The following is a 14,851-nucleotide window of genomic DNA, read 5'->3' on the forward strand; positions in this document are numbered from 1 at the left end:
CAAGTGTATGCTGATGCCAGCATAAAAGACTTGAGGGGCAGGGGTTGCATGAGGGGGTGAAAGTCACAACTGACTTTGGACCATAGCAGTGCTAGTTGATGGAGTTACATTATCGGGGGATTGTGAGGTTTGGCTTTTTTCAGCCAGAGGCTGTCTGTTGACGTCTTTCCATATGCCTGTTTTGTAATCACTATTTGAACTCATCTATACTTTTGGACCCACGAATACCAGTGACTTCCAAGGATAATTCTGCTTGGAATGAAAAAAGCATGTCTGAAACCTGCTGCCTGGTGACATCTTTGTTCTCTCAGCCTGAAGCACACAGGAGTATTTAACCTCTCCTTGTACATGAGCTGCTCTGTACTTCAGCAATCATTGCCACCTTATGTATGTAACACTCATAGTACATAGCTATTGAGAAAGAGCTATAATGCTTTTAGAATTATATTATACTTCTTTTAAAATGCAAAGAATGATGCTCAGACCTCCAGAAAAGTACTCCAGATGTGTATGGACTATGATTATTCACAGTGACACACAAGGCAAAACAGTAAACATCACTTTTTCCCCCTAAAAATTCCTAATGTTCTGTCTGCTTTTTTTAAACAGTGCTGAGCACTGAGCCACTGTGTTTACAGAACAATCTCCAGTGACTCAAGGCTCTCTGTCTTGAATGGTAATGTAATGCTGATTTAGATCCTCTCAATGCCGGCGTATAGCTAGAATAGGTATTCCTGTGCGCTTTACTTTGCATTTCTAGATACAGAATACAAATTTCATGTCATGTTGTCCTCTGTATATTAAAATATATATACAAGTATATAGATATGTGTATGATATGTGCAGACACACATAGAGTTTAACTATATAATGTATAATAATTTATTAATATACTTAACGGTAAAGGCCTCAGCACAGATGCCTAAGGAACTCCAGTGTTACTTTTCTTCCTCGTGAAATTTGACCATTTATTCCTAATTTCCATTTCCTACCTTCTAAGCAGTTATTAATACACAGAAGACCTTCCCATCCTTCCACAATTTAATTTCTTTAAGAGCCTTCAGCAAAGGAACTCGTCAAAAAGCTTTTTGGCAGAGTATCAACTGGATCACTTCTGTATATTCAGTGATGATCTAACAAGTCTAATAGGTTTGCAAGGTACTAATCTCCTTTCAAAGCTGTGTTGGTTCTTCCTCATTATATTGTACTTACCATTTTGTCAATTAGGCATGACTTCTAACAATTTGCACAATATAAAGAGTGTCTTAAGCTTTCTGAATTCCCCATTGTGCGTAAATCCTTTTTAAATGTTGAATCTACATTTGCCATTTCACTCTCACCTAGTACCACAACTTATTTAATCAATAGACTCCATACCATAGCTGAAAGTTTCCATTTTCATATTTACGTTCTCTTAGGGCTCCCAAGTAAATAGCACCTGGTGCTGGTAATTTGTCTGGATTCACTCCATCTACTTCTTCTAAATCTCATTCTTTTGACACCTTTGTTTGATAAAGTTCTGTTTTAAACTCCAGTCCACATGACACAAAGCCCTCTGGTTTCAATGTCTTTTTGGTGGTGGTGCTCACTGAAAAGAATTAGTTTAATTTTTCTGCATTTTTGCCCTTTGAGGACTCCTATTAAACCATGATCATCTATTGGCCTCACAGGCTTTCTGGCAGGCTTTCTAATATGTTTGACAAATAAGTATACTTTTTACTTTTATGCCTTTAGAAAATTGTTCCCCAAAGTCTTTTTTTTTCCCCTGCCTTATTAATTTTATATTTAACTTGTTTATGCTCTTTTTCTACTTGAATGTGATGTTCATTTTGGGTCTTTTCACTCTTGGTAATCCTGCTTACATAGAATCACAGAATCATAGACTCATAGACTCATAGAATAGTTTTGGTTGGAAAAGACCTTTAAGAACATCGAGTGCAACCATTGATTCAGCCTGGCAAGGTTCGCCATTAGACCATGTCCCCAAGTAAAACATCTACTTGTCTTTTAAAGACTTTCAGGGATGATGACTCAATCACCTCCCTGGGAAGCCTATTCCAATGCTTGACAGTGAAGAAATTCCTCCTAATATCCAGCCTAAATCTCACCCGATGCATCTTGAGGCCATTTCCCCTTATCCTGTCACTAGCTACCAGGGAGAAGAGACCAACCCCCATCTCACTATATCCTCCTTTTTAGGTAGTTGTAGACAGTGATAAGGTCTCCCCTGAGCCTTCCTTTCTCCAAACTAAACAATCACAGCTCCCTTAGCTGCTCCTCATAAGGCTTGTGCTCTAAACACTTCACCAGCTTTGTTGCCATTCTCTGGACAAACTCCAGTATCTCGAAGTCTTTCTTGTACTGAGGGGCCCAAAACTGAAGTGTTCAGGGTATTGACCTCACCAGCACCAAGTATAGGGGCAGGATTATGTCCCTAGTCCTGCTGGCCCCATTGTTCCTGATGCAGCCCAGAATGCCATTGGCCTTCTTGGCCACCTGGGCACACTGCTGACTCAAATTCAGCTGATTATCAATCAACACCCCCAGGTCTTTCTCCTCCAGGCAGCTCTCCAGCTGATCCTCTCCAAGCCTCTAGCCTTGCATGTGGTTGTTGTGACTCAAGTGCAGGACGTGGCACAACTTATTTTGCTGCAATAAGCTAAGCCACAACTTTTTCTTTTTCTAAGAATGAATTGTGGGAGAAACTCACTGTCTTTCTTGTTGAATGGGGAAGGGGGAAATTACAGGAAACCTACATAAGGCTTGCAGCACCAACACAGATACAGTCCACATCCACACAGTCAAATAAACTGTACTAACTTGAGGCAACATCAGTTTGGGTGATCCAAATTAACAGTTCAGTGTAGAAGTACTAACACATATTAAGGTTAAGGCATTTTCCTTCTGTATGGGATTTGAGTTATAGGAGGCACTAACGTGAAAGAGAAAATAAGCCCTGGGCCATTTTTCTATGAAGCAATGAAAAATGTGAAAAACAACTTCAAATAAGGATTATTTTACTCTAGGACCTGCATAGCCATGCTATGCACTGAATGTTCCTGATTAATTAATGAAGTCCATCTAATGATGTCTCCTTGTGAAGGACATACAAGCTATATTTCAAATTACTTTTGAAAATTTAATAATCAGAAAGTAGAATTTGCTCATTAGTTAGTAATAATAAATGAAGTTCCTCTGTCTGTCCTCAAATAGGATGAATAAAGACTAATTAATTAAAGACATGCCACAGAATATGTGCAGTTCTATTGGTGGCACTAAAAGCAGCAAAGGAAGCTATAAGTCCTAGGTATGTTAAATGTGCAGCAAAGTTTTAATGATGGACAGCCCATCAGTAACACATGTACTTTATGCAAAATAATAGGAAATCACATCAAAATATACAATCTAAATACAGATGTGCCTCATCCTAGCTCTGACATGAAATTCCTCTGTGACAGGTTTTCTTCTAGAACAATATGACAGTTGAGCCTTTAAAACCTCCGAAAGAGATATTTCTGTTCTAATCCCACACCAGATAAGGCAATATTTACTGGGTAATAGGAAAATCTAATGAAAAGTACAACATATTTTGCATTGCCCACAAACATCTGTGTAAATGTCATAACTGGAATCATCACTCTAACAGTAGCACTCATCATCTGTCTGGCAAACGTACAGAGTAATTTCTCAGAAACAAACTATGGTATTTAGCCATAAACTGAAATAAGTGTAGTCACAGTGTCCTGCAGGAAGGAGCAGAAATGTTTTTTCTCTACCATCTGATTTCCCAGTTTTCCGGGAGGTAATGTCTATGTCCTTGTCTCTTAATGGAGGAGAAAATTAGGCCTGCCTTATACAAATGGCCAGCTACCATCTCAGTGAGTTGCTCTTAGGAAGTACAACCCTTGCAACCCTGAGCATAAGGACTGCCCCATCACACAAGGTATGAGTCTTCACTCTGCTCTGCAGAAGGGTGAAGGCTAACTATGATCCACATTATTTAAGGTTAATTAAAACCTATAGCAAACATGGATGCTTTATATAATTCATTTATCATGTCATAAAAGACTTGAGATTTTGCTTAAAGTTCCTCAGCATAAATCTAGTTAGTAGTATAGAAACAAAACAAGTTCCAATATTTCCACTTTTTTAGATACTTGAAAACAAATAAATTTAAATTGACTTTACAACAATTCACATTTGTCAAACTTAGAGGGCAGCATAATGAATTCAGATCATCATAGGAAATACATCTACATTCTAATAAGAACCAATAACATTTATATGAATTGTTACAGTACATAAACCAGAAAATTAAAAGGCAATATTTTCCAATGTGACTTATTCTGTCACTTGAACGCTGATAACTATAGAATGTAATGAGGCTGCAGATACTCTATACTAAGCTTATTTTATTCACAGACCGATATCATTTATGCTAGTCCAGAAACCACGATTCTTACATTTTTCATTTTATATTCATACCATGTCGCATTTCTCTTCACAAACACAGCACACACACTTCTTCATTTGTGCTCTTTATATATTTTCTGTCAGACATATCTATCACAGAGAACAGAACACCTTTCCTTCCTGACCACAATATGAGATTTTTAATCATAGACTCATAGACTCATAGAATCAAGAATCATAGAATGGTTTGGGTTGGAAGGGACCTTAAAGATCATCTAATTCCACACCCCCTGTGATGGACAGGGAAACGTCCCACTAGACCAGGATGCCCAAGGCCCCATGCAACCTGGCCTTGAACACTTACAGCCACAACTTCCCTGGGCAACCTGTTCCAGTGCCTCACATCCCCCATTGTGAAGAAATTCCTCCTTATGTCTACTCTAAATCTGCCCCTCTCCAACTTCTAGCCATTTCTCCCAGTCCTATCTCTAGAAGCCTTTGTAAAAAGTCCCTCCCCAGACTTCTTGTAGGCCCCCTTCAGGTAATGGAAGGTCACGATAAGTTCTTGTTGGAGCCTCCTCTTTTCCAGGCTGAACAACCCCAACTTTCTCAGCCTGTCCTCTTAGGGGAGGTTCTCTAGCCTCCTTGTAGCAATCCTCTGGACCCGTTCCAACAGCTCCACATCCTTCTTATGATGAGGATTCCAGAACTGGACACAGTACTCCAGATGAAGTCTTACAACAGTGGAACAGAGGGGCAGAATCACCTCCCTAGACCTGCTGGCCACCCTTCTTTTTATGCAGCCCATGATACAGTCAGCCTTCTGGGCTGTGAGCACACACTGTCGGCTCAGGTTGAGCTTCTCATCAATCAGCACCCACTTCTCCAGCTTGTCCAGGTCCCTCTGGATGACATCCCGTCCTTCCAGTGTGGCAACTGCATCACTCAGTTTGCTGTCATCTGCTAACTTGCTGAGGGTGCACTCAATCTCGCTGTCTATATCGTTTATGAAGATATTGAACAGCACTGGTCCCAGTACAGACTTCTGAGGGACACCACTTGTCACGGATCTCCATCAGGACATTGAATCATTGACCACTACTCTCTGAATCACAGAATCATAGAATCACTAGGTTGGAAAAAACCTCTTGGATCTTTGAGTCCAACCATTCCTATCAATCACTAAACTATGTCCCTCAGCACCTCATCTACCTGTCTTTAAGATACCTCAGGGGATGGTGACTCAACCACCTCTCTGGGCAGCCTGTTCCAGTGCCCAATGACCCTTTCCATGAAAAGTTTTTTCCTGATATCCAGTCTGAACCACCCCTGGCACAGCTTGAGGCTATTCCCCCTTGTCCTACCACCTGTCACTTGGGAGAAGAGGCCAGCACCCTACTCTCTATAACCCCCCTTCAGGTAGTTGTAGAGAGCAGTGAGGTCTCCCCTCAGCCTCCTCTTCTCCAGGCTAAACAACCCCAGCTCCCTCAGCCGCTCCTCATAAGACTTGTTCTCCAGCCCCTTCACCAGCTTCATTGCTCTTCTCTGGACTCTCTCCAGAGCCTCAACATCCTTCTTGTGGTGAGGGGCCCAGAACTGAACACAGTATTCGAGGAGCAATCTCACCAGTGCCGGGTACAGAGGGAGAATAAACTCCCTGGACCTGCTGGTCACGCCATTTCTGATACAAGCCAAGATGCCATTGGCCTCCTTGGCCACCTGGGCACACTGCTGGCTCATGTCCAGTCAGCTGTCAACCAACACCCCCAGGTCCTTCTCCTCCAGGCAGCTTTCTAGCCACTCTTCCCCTAGTCTATAGTACTGCACATTGTTGTTGTGCCCCAAGTGCAGGAGCCAGCATTTGGCCTTGTTAAACCTCATGCCATTGGACTCAGCCCAGGGGCCCAGCCTGTTCAGATCCCTTTGCAGAGCCTCCCTACCCTCCAGCAGATCAACACTTCCTCCCAGCTTAGTGTCGTCCGCAAACTTGCTAAGGGTGTGCTCAATGTCTTTATCCAGGTTGTTGATAAAGACATTGAACAGGACCAGACAAAGCACTGAGCCCTGGGGACACCACTTGTGACCAGCCTCCCGCTGGAGTTAACTCCACTTACCACAACTCTATGAGTCCAGCCGTCTAACTACTTATCCATCCAGAGGAGTGTGCGCCTGTCCAGTCCAGAGGCTGACAGTTTCTCAAGCAGAATGCTGTGAGAAACCATGTTAAAGGTTTACTGAAGTCCAAGAAGACTACATCCACAGCCTCATCCAGTAGGTGGGTCACCTTGTCATAGAAGGCAATCAGGTTTGTTTGACAGGACCTGCCTTTCACAAACCCATGTTGACTGGGCCTGATCACCCCGTTCTTTTGCATGTGCTTCATGATAGCACTCAAGATCACCTGTTCCATGACTTTCCCCAGCACTGAGGTCAGACTGACAGGCCTGTAGTTCCCTGGATCCTGCCTCAACCCTTCTTGTAAATAGGTGTAACATCAGCCTGTCTCCAGTCCAGTGGAACTTCCCCAGTCAGCCAGGACTGATGGTAGATGATAGAAAGGGGTTTGGCAATCACGTCCACCAACTCCTTCAATACCCTTATGTGGATGCCAATAAAGACTGAATATTCTCCCTGGTTCTCCTTTTACTGTTGATGTACTTGTAGAAAGATTTTTCATTTTTCACAGAATTGGCCGGTCATATGACCATCCAACCAATTTCTTATCCATTGAGCAGTCCACCCATCAAATCCATATCTGTCCAGTTTAGAGAGAAGGATGTTGTGGGGTACCATATCAAAGGCTTTATGGAAGTCCAGATAGATCACATCTGTTAGTCTATTCCATGTCTACTGCTGTGGTTACCCCATCATAGAAAGCCACTAAGTTGGTCATACAGGGCTTGCCCTTGTTGAAGCCATGCTGGCTGCTTCTAATCACCTCCATGTCCTCCGTGTGTCTTAGCATAGCTTCTGGCAGGATCTGTTCCATGATATTCCCAGGCACAGAGGTGAGGCTGACAAGTCGGTAGATCCCAAGGTCGTCTTTTCTACTCTTCTTAAAAATGGACACAGTGTTATCCTTCTTCCAGTCACCAGAGAGTTCTCCTGATTGCCATGACTTTTCAGATATTATTGACAGTGGCTTGGCAACCACATCAGCCAATACCGTCAGGACTCTGAGGTGCATCTCATCAGATCCCATAGTCTTGTATATTTTCAGGTTCCTCAGGCAGTCATGAACCTGATCCTCCTCTACAGTGGGAGAGGCTTTACTCTCCTGGTCACCATCTTGTTGTCCATCAACCCAGGAGGGGTGAGAAGAGCAGTTGTCAGTGAAGGCTGAAGCAAAAACAGTTGTTGAGTACCTCAGCCTTCTCCTTGTCTGTTGAGATGAGGTCACCATTTTCATCCCATACTGGGGATATGCGGTCTTTAACATTTCCTTTTCTGATTGACAGACTTGTAGAAGCCCTTCTTGTTAGTCTTCACTTCCCCTACCAAGTCCTGCTCAAGCTGTGCCTTGGCCTTCCTGATCCCACCCCTTCACAACTGGGCAGCATACCTGTACTCTTCCCAGGTTCCCTGTCCTTGCTTGCACCGCCTGTGCAGTTCCCTCTAGTTCTTCACTTTGAACAGCAGGTCTCGACTCAGCCACACTGGTCTCTTCCCTTCCTTGCCTGATTTTCTACATCTGGTGACTGAGACCTCTTGTGCTTTATGGAAAGAATCCTTAAATATTTTCCAGATCTGTTCTGCTCCCTCATCCCCAAGGAACGTGTCCCAGGAGGTCTTACTGAGTAACTCCTTGAAGAGCTGGAATTCTGCTTTCCTGTAATTTAGGGTCCTGACTATACTCGTCGCTTGCCCTGTATCTCTCAGGACCTCGAACTCCACCAGTGTGTGATACTCATTGTCATTATTCTCTGCTGACACTAAATGTATGTACCTTAATTTGCATATTAAGGTCAATGTCACAGTCAATCATTAGGTGTTTAATAAATTCATAATAGTTGACATGGATATTTTTCTGTCTCCTGACTGCTGTGTAACATAAATGATCATATAAACATCCCATTCACCCCTCATGGCACATAGCATATTCCATTCCTGCAGAGCAATTTAACTGTATTTTAAGGAAGCAGCTCCCCCCCCCAAGAGATTGATTTCTAACAGATGACAGAATGTGCATCTACAAAGCATCTACAGGAGTAGGTGGATGTCAGTCAAGTCATGATTAGAGTTCTACCTGACTCCCACACAGTCCCATGTCTTCTTTCCTTTTCAAGGTCAAAGACAGCTGCATGCTGACTAATGTTCTCCCATAGCTCAGTAATAAGCGGTCATTTCTGATTCTCCATAATAATAATTTTTGATAAACAAGGTTTTCCCCTACCCCTTGGCTCTGAATATCATGATACCTGTACAGAACACAGAAAGAATGCAATCAAGTCCAGAAACAGCTTTAAATTAACAAGTTTCAAAAAATCTTACCACGGTAGTGCTCACTTCAGTATTGTGTCCCTTCATTAAAACTCCTCCTTTTGGAAATGCACTGTGATTTTGGAACATCTATCTATGATCCTGTTTTGTTAATATAATTTTCTATTTTTCTGTGAAAATTCATGTTTGACTTTTTTATTTTTCATCATCAAATATTCTTCAGTTTATTGGTATGAACTTAAATACTTACATCAATATTCCTCTACAAAATCATTCTAAAATCTTTTAGAATAACAATGTTAATACTGAAAATCATGAGAGAGACATCAGCTTTGAACCTTTTTAGTGATTAGCCTTATGTAGCATCAGGTAAAGGGCATACAGCTTCAATCTCAGTCAGAGAATTGCCTACTTAAAAACCTTTTCAAGATCTGCACACACTTCCTGCTGAAGTCAATCGATTTTAAATATAGGATAGAAATGATAACTGCAGGTACTCATTAGCTGACGCTGTCTGATTCATCTCTTTGCAACTGCAACATACAGTGCCTATAATACATTTTCTAATAGACTAGTGCTTACTAAACAAGTACTTGCTTCTCTCTCTGGCACTCAGAGTTCAAAAATATTACCTCTCTATTTTGTGCTTTTGCTGTTTCAATCTCAAATGATGTCTTCTTTTCACTTTCTAGTTGATTAACAGACGTATTCCTATGTAACACTGCACACATTCTATTCAATGCTTTGTTGTCTGCTCTTTTGCTGATTCTCTGGGCTGGAAAACCTGATATTTTAAGCTGCTCTTATGACAAGACTGATGCACACACCTGTCCTGACTGCCTTCTGAACTCATTAGTGTACTGTTAGAGGGCCAAATATAGAAGACATCAACTTACCCTCTAAGAACATGCATGCAATACTCCACTCACAAAACTGGGTTGCGTGAGAACAAGTTCCACGTGCCAGGATGAGTTCTGTAGCTCGACTTGATCCCCCTGTAAATACTCCTTCCAGCAAACAAGTTTGCCTCTGCTCATTTCTACCGTAGCACGACCTACTCCCCTTCTCTTGTCTGCCCATTACAAACAGAAAAGTAAAGAATAATTACTTCTTTTTTAAAAAAGGAATACGCCACATAAGAGAAGATCCACTTCTTTTAATAAAATTACTCTCAAAAGCACTTACAACAATCACCCCATCTTATCTAGCACAGACTGTTGTCAGTATTCATACTGTTACTGTTCTAATTTAAATAGTAAATTTTGTAAAACAGAACATTTTTCATTCTTATGTATCTATGTGAATAAACGTCGCAGAGTTCTGCTGCACTGTGGGTGAGCTTCTGCTTGGCTCCTACAAATACCTGAAGAGAGGGGTATAAAAGGCCAGTTTGTTATTGTGCATCTCTGAATTCTATGTGAAATTCTTAGCTGTGGGGTTTTCCTGACCTAATACAAGCTCCTAAGTAAAACAAGAAACCTGGCCAATTACCGTATGGCTGAGGAGAATACTCAATGCCACGTGATGACATATCACCATTTTCAGTATCTTTTCATGTAATGAGATGGTTTTCTGAGGTATCAGCCAAAGTGAAGCTACCATAAGAATTGACAGAATAAATATAAGTCCCTTCAGTCTCACAAAAAACAAACTATTTTTCAGCATTTTCAAAATGTCGATAATCATAAAGCAATTAAATTTACCCAATGTTTTCCTAAAAATATGAACTAATTAGAAAATAAAGCCACAATTAAAAATAACAAAATCAAACAGCAGAGAAACTGTTTTATGTCACATGCAGCATGGGTCTAAGGCTTATCAATGCAGGTTAACTTATTGCTTTCACTGTAACTGAATTGACTATAGTGATGGGGATTTGGTGTAAGCAGGCTAGCTTGTAAGGCTTTAGTCAAGCAGCTGCAGACTCCTGCTTGGCTGCACAGTGGACACGGATATTGAAGATTCCAAAAGGTACTGAAATCACTGTTTCCCAAAACTGACTGGAAGAATTGCCTCACATATCTCAAGAGGTCACAGTCCCATCTTCAAGTAGCAGGTTGTAGAGCTTGGATGACCAAGCAGGCATGACACCATTACTTCTAGCCTCAACATTTTGATGGGTACCTGATTCTCCTAGTCCTTGGAAGGCAAGAAATACAGGGAAATAGCTTTCTATGACTTCTCTTTCAATTCTCCCTACGTGGAGATGTCAAGAATTTGCCTTGGATTGAAAAATGTCAGTCTTCTTGAAATAGCATGGAAAGGGGTGTAGGTTTTCTTTTTTTCCTTTTTTTTTTTTAATGTTCTCAATTATTTCTAAGATAAACAATCAATCAATACTTCTCTTGGAACTGGAAATCTTTTTTCAGTCAGTTTTATTTTTAAATTCTTATGACTTAAAAAAATGTGGTTAGTCTTTCTAGGGCAGTAATTTGCTTTTGAAAATTACCCGAAATCAAGAGAAGCCGTCCAGCCAGCCACTTCTCTAATATTGGCAAATTAACATCCCAGAACACATGAAAGAATAAAACATGGTAAAGCAATACACTTTTCCTTCAATTTCTGTGCTAGCTAAAGCACTCAAAGTAAAACATCTATTAATCTTTTAAAAACATTGAATTTAATTACCCTGACTAATGTTAGCTTGTACCAAATGTTAGAGATATGTTTTCCTTCATACAGTACAGAATGTTCTTCTAATTTTAAGTTTGTGTAACTAAACTCCAGTCCTTTGAGCAGTTTCCTAGCTAATTTCCACTGTCAATTGGCATGAAAGCAACTTCTCTGCAGTTATCCAGTCACCTAGTTTACTTTTCTTCACCCAGACAAGCGTGTGAAATGCAATATTTGATGTTTCTCATTTAAAGTCCAACAGCAGTACAGTGTAATTTGTATCAGCTTCCGTGAGATCCTTACAGCTTTTACTAGAAACTTCACAAAATGTGTTCTTCCTCACTAACAATGCTGGATCTGACTTGCCTTATATTTTCACGTGATCTAAATTGGCCGGGGGAAGGGCTGCAGGATACAACACTTATATTCTGATAAGGCGTTGAAGGTTTAAGCTGTAGGCAACTTCAGCTTGTGCACAGGGTAATGGGTTGTAGAAGGTGAAAACAGGTGGTCATTGATCCTGCATTGCCTCCATCAGGGCTCCAGAAAGCCAGATTGGTTGCTTCTTCTACCACAAATGGCATCTACTCCTGAAGAGATGCTTTGTGTAAGGCCATCATCATTCAGAAACAGTAGTCTCCTTCCTAACACTTCCTATTCCTCTGTCAACAGTGGCAAAATGAGTCTAATCTCCCAGGGCTCTGCTGGGACCCTTCTGTTCCCTAAAGTCCCTGTTGCATACCAGTGTGAATTTGTCTAGACTGCAAAGCAGAACCAACAGTTGTTTCCTGACAGAAGAAGTAGAACAAAATGTTTTCCACTATTCAATTTCTTCAGCAAAATGAAAAATCATAAATATATATACATATACACCTATTGCACTTTAATATCATTATTGCAAACAGGTAAGAGGAAGAAAATTCAAAGCACATTCAAACTCTGCAGCTACAGAATACAGGAAAATAAAAAGGTAAAATGTAGATCTGTTTGCACAGCTAAGCACAAATACGTGAATCATTGAGCATTTTTGGAAGTGGAGATACAGGCAAAGTGGAAGGAATGAAGATTGTTTCTGCTTTGTATAATCTTGGCCCTATGGTACTAAGTCCTATAGGGATTTTGAGGCTGTCCTATGGAGGGACAAAGTATTTCCTTCTAACTTAAAAGTCCTTCTAATCCAATGGTGAGATATGGATTTCAAAATGTTAATGAAGACCCTGATTCATCAAACATATCTTTGATCCAGTCTTATTAATGATTATTCTGTAACAACCATTGCAAAACACAAAATAGGAATGAAGTCAAATATTGCTGCTACTCCTTCTCCATACTAAGAAGAAATCATTACCACTCATTACAAAGAAGATCTACATTGTCAAGAAAAGTCTGAAATTCTTTATTCACTCTTTCCTGGGCACTTACATGTTTTAGATTTTTTCCAGCAATAAGCTTCCTTGCCCTCTCAGTGAAGCAATGTAACTTTATAGTATTTCTATCTTCCATTTTATATTTGTTTCTTTTTAATGGACACAATGGACCATTTTTAATTGCAGCTCAAACTTGTTGATTATGGCTCATACACACTCTGAGAATAATACTAAACTGTGGCTTAGCATTGGTGGATTCAGATGCACAAGCAGCTTGAAAAGAGTCACAGAGAAGGGAGATTACCTTTCTCAAAAATGCCATGGTAATCTGCCAAGAACTATTATAAGTACAAATAAACCTAACAGAAAATAAATGCAATTATGAATGGTAGGAAAGCTTAAGATTTGAACTTATTCCTGCAAAATGCATGACTACCACAAAGGGAGAGAGAAAAGCACTCATTAGTAGGAGAAGAAATCACTTAATGCATGAATGAGAAATATTTGTTCAAGCAGCAATCAGTCACCGCAACTATAAGCTGTTTCCAGAGGGATACAGTAGAATCAGGTACTGGGAAAGAGGCAGAAAAGAACAAAACCATTCAAGGCAGAAAGAGCAGCTGGACAAGAAAACAATACACAAACCAGACATCTTCAGCCTGGAAGAACAAAATCAAAGGAAGATGCAATAGAAGTCTACAAAATCATAATCTAAAAAAGCAGGGGCATCAAATAAAATGTCCAGAGGACAGGTCCAAGAAAAAGGAGGTCATTTTTGAATGACATGTAGTTCAACTTCAGTTCTGAGTATTGTGTACAGGAAAGTTTACCTGAATTCAAGAAAGTTTTAGACAAATTTTTGGATGGAAAACAATCCACAAAGGGTTACTAGCCATGAAAAGACACTCTAGCTCAAGGAGTGCCTAAGCCGTGGGTGTCTGGAAGATCAGCAGACATACCCAGGGAAGCGTGCTTGCCTTTTGCTCTTTCTCTGCTTTCTGTTGGTCAGTGTTAAAGACAGATTACCTGCCTAGGTGGAACTCTGGTCTGAATCAGTAAGCCTTTTCTTGTACTCAAATATCTTCATAAACTTCATGCTTCAAAGAACCAAGTGTTTACCTTCCTGCCTATTGTTCATACCTAAATACTCAGCTCATATTTTCTGCAAGTTTTATCATTGTATAACTGTCAGAATATTAGATCAACATGATTTCAACATTATATGGATAAAATGAATATTCAGAATTGTGTTTTACGAAGGGGAAGATCTGGTTGCACTATTCAATATAGACATCATCTAGCTTTTAAAAATTTAAATCCACTGGTGGAACAAACAAGATCCTGAGATTTCTAAAAATACACCTGGCTTCTTTGGTGGATTAGCAGCTGAAGGATTTTCACATGTTGAGGAGACAAATTTCAGAGATGCATTTATTGGCATGCAGGAAAAAGAGAAGATGATAAGCACCATCCATAGCTAGGAGAAGGGAGTCACAAACAAGAGTTCAACATTCTACAGCAGTGCCACAGCCATGGTAAGAATTTTGGAGGCCATAAGCACACTTGCATGTAGGGGCAGCCTACAACCACACAGCAAGAAATTGCCTCCAAGAGCCTTTCCATCCCTTGCTGAGTGAGTGAGGCCAGTCAGATACCTGGCAATGTCACAGGTAAACACTGAACAACAGCAAACCAACTGCACAGGCATAATACCATAATTAATCAGTGTTTTTCCAATATCCATGCTGCCTCAGAATCACAGAATCACAGAACCACAGAATAACCAGGTTGGAAGAGACCCACCGGATCACCGAGTCCAACCGTTCCTACCAAACACTAAACCATATCCCTCAGCACCTCGTCCACCCGTGCCTTAAACACCTCCAGGGAAGGTGACTCAACCACCTCCCTGGGCAGCCTGTTCCAGTGCCCAATGACCCTTTCTGTAAAGAATTTTTTCCTAACTTCTAGCCTAAACCTCCCCTGGCGGAGCTTGAGGCCATTCCCTCTTGTCCTGT

This window comes from Phaenicophaeus curvirostris, chromosome 1, assembly GCF_032191515.1.
Source record: "Phaenicophaeus curvirostris isolate KB17595 chromosome 1, BPBGC_Pcur_1.0, whole genome shotgun sequence".
In the NCBI taxonomy this organism is placed as follows: Eukaryota; Metazoa; Chordata; class Aves; order Cuculiformes; family Cuculidae; genus Phaenicophaeus; species Phaenicophaeus curvirostris.